The sequence below is a fragment of the Aulonocara stuartgranti genome, assembly GCF_965226115.1.
Source record: "Aulonocara stuartgranti genome assembly, chromosome: 8".
NCBI classification, from domain to species: Eukaryota; Metazoa; Chordata; class Actinopteri; order Cichliformes; family Cichlidae; genus Aulonocara; species Aulonocara stuartgranti.
In genome coordinates, this window is record NC_138959.1 from 17,763,882 (window position 1) to 17,766,654 (window position 2,773).

Genomic DNA, 2,773 nt, shown 5'->3' on the forward strand with positions numbered 1-2,773 from the left:
TTGGGCAAAAAAAGATTGACGAAGCTTTAAGATAAAGAGATGAATAAATAAGAGATAAATAAAAATAAATAGATTTGCAAAGATGAAAAAAAATAAATAAATATTAAATAAGCAATATACCACTGTGCACTAGTGACTCCAGGAGCAAGTTTTGGCCCTTATAAAGGAGCTTGGAGAAGGAGGTCCTACTTCATGACCGCATGAGTCAGACATTTCTACATAATTAGTGTGATTGAATGCTGAGGGGAAAACCTTTGCTCTCATACTGTGTATGGACTTCTCAGATCACTTACAGTAAGAGTTGTTGTAAAGTTGTGTTTTTTTGGACTCCCACAGGTTCAAGTGGACTAAGTATTTTCTGAGGCATCATGCACGTGTGCAACATGTATACATAATTATGTTAACCAGTGATTTCATCACTTAACTCAACTTAATCACAATATTTACCAACACCTGAATTTTAGTCTTTTTTTGCACAGAACACATTTTGATATGAATTAGTATTTAAACAACTGTTTCTGTTCATATTAATTGAAGCCCTACACCTTACAGAACCTCCTTATGTGAGGAATTTTTAGTATTGCTTGGAATTTGCAATTCATGACTTCTTGATTAGATAGAGCATCACATATAGTATATTTCAAAATACCTTGATTACACAACAATACATTGGAGCAATTCTTTCCTTTTCATAGTTTTCCTTGAAATATTGTAGTGAAAATTGACCGGAGCACAACACTAATTTTGCTTCGTCACATGTGGACGAGTGTGCTGTTTGCTTTTCCATTCATCCCTCCAATTATACTTTTAAAAACTGCAAGAAAATATAACAGGAAGTGTCTGCGTCATCTCCCGAATGAATAATAGCAATGAATTGGGAGTGGGAAGTGACCAAGTGTGTTTTGAGTTTTATGGTGTTTATCTTATTTTGATATGCGTGTGTTTGAGAGAGAATGGGGGGGACGAGTGGGTGAAGCAGATTTATAAGCAGCCGGAGTGTTTACAGGAATGCAGCTGTGCAGTCACAAGAGAGGCCTCACGTCAGATCGGAAACTCTCCAGTTAGGAAAAGGTGCATCACGGTGAAACGTCTTCAAACTGCACCATCACTTATTTCACTGCATTGTCATACTGAATCGGTCAGCTAAGAATGTGAAGCATCTGCAAACACTACCGTTAAGGCCAAAGAAATAATTGATGATGCTTTCTTCAAAGCTCTGATTTACTACTGATCCATCTCCAACTTCTATAAAATAAGTAATAGATTTAGGTAAATAAATGTCTCTGTTTTATATGGAAAACTCTTCATGCTGTTTCCCAATCAAATGGTACAAATACACACAGAACATAGTCAGAAACACTTCAAAATACTCCTTAATGTTTATGCTGGATTTTCCTGTTTACTTTTTAAGCTTCCAGCAAATTGGGGTGTAAGTCCCATCAGTGTGTGTGCGAGAAGTACTTGTAAGAAAAACCCATCATGCTCTTAATTTAAGCACGTTTTCCCCCACCCTCACATATTAAGGATCTTTATGAATGCGTCAATATATTTACAGGTGATGAGGGTGAGTATTTCAATGAATAGAAATCAAACTAAAACTACCCCAGTTAATTACATAAATTAAAATCATTCTTTTTTGTCTCACACTTTTTATGGTATCCTGAAATATGCAAATAGACTCATTTAGACTGCGTATGTTGGATGGTTTTATTCCCATAACCTAAAATAATGAGTTATGGAAGTGAAACGATTGGAAAAATATGTTCTGCCTCTGTGTTCTCACCTTAAAAAAAACAATCTGTATTTGTCCAACTGTTTGCGATAAACGGCCCTGCACTATTTATAACTTCCACTATAATCCGCCATCTGCTTTGGCTCATTTCCAGTCATGTGGTGCTAAATTTACCCTGTAACATAGGCTGCAATTATAGTGTCACTACAGTAATCTCTTTGCTCTAATATAATATTAAAAACCAGGCTGTTTACATATCACCAACATGTCTTATTATAGATCACTCTGTTATGGACCAAATTGCAGGCAAGCACGACAGGAACATAAATGTTAAAAAAAAAAGTGCTACCATGCAACTTCCCAATTTGATTACTTACATAAAGCATCTATTTTTTTGCTTTACAAACTCAATTTTATCCATCTACAGTGCATACAGTACACTAATTTGCTTAAACAGAACAGACATTGTCATTTATTACTAAATATTATTTAATATAAAGTCAGATTCAAGATTTCTATTTCCTTTCATGTACATATTAGAAGCAAAAGTCTTTACAAAGGAAATTTTGGATGTTGTTTTGCCATATATCAGAAAATGTTATGGATAGCCATAAAAAGTCAATTTCTCTCATTTATTTCGGTATAAAAATGTTCCTTAATGAAACAGTGAAAATGGGAAAAAATGAAACAATTTTGTGAGATGCATATTAACTTTAACATTTTTACTGGAAAACATAATTTACCATTAAAACGTTTAAGTGACTGATATCACTATGAAATCTCCCCACTGATGAACTCACATTAAGAAAGTTTTGTAACTTTTCTAGAATTTTCCAGTCATCGTTTTATCTAATTTAAAGTGCCAGAAATTGAAAATGTGTGGTAAATATAAATGTAAATATATATATTTTAGTCTGATAAACATATTTCTTACTAAGAGCTTCATAACTATTGACTCACCCGCATGTGATCTTCTGTGGGCAGGCTGTGTGAAGGCGAAACTCTGAAATAACTCCTTCAATAACATTCATACAGGTATGT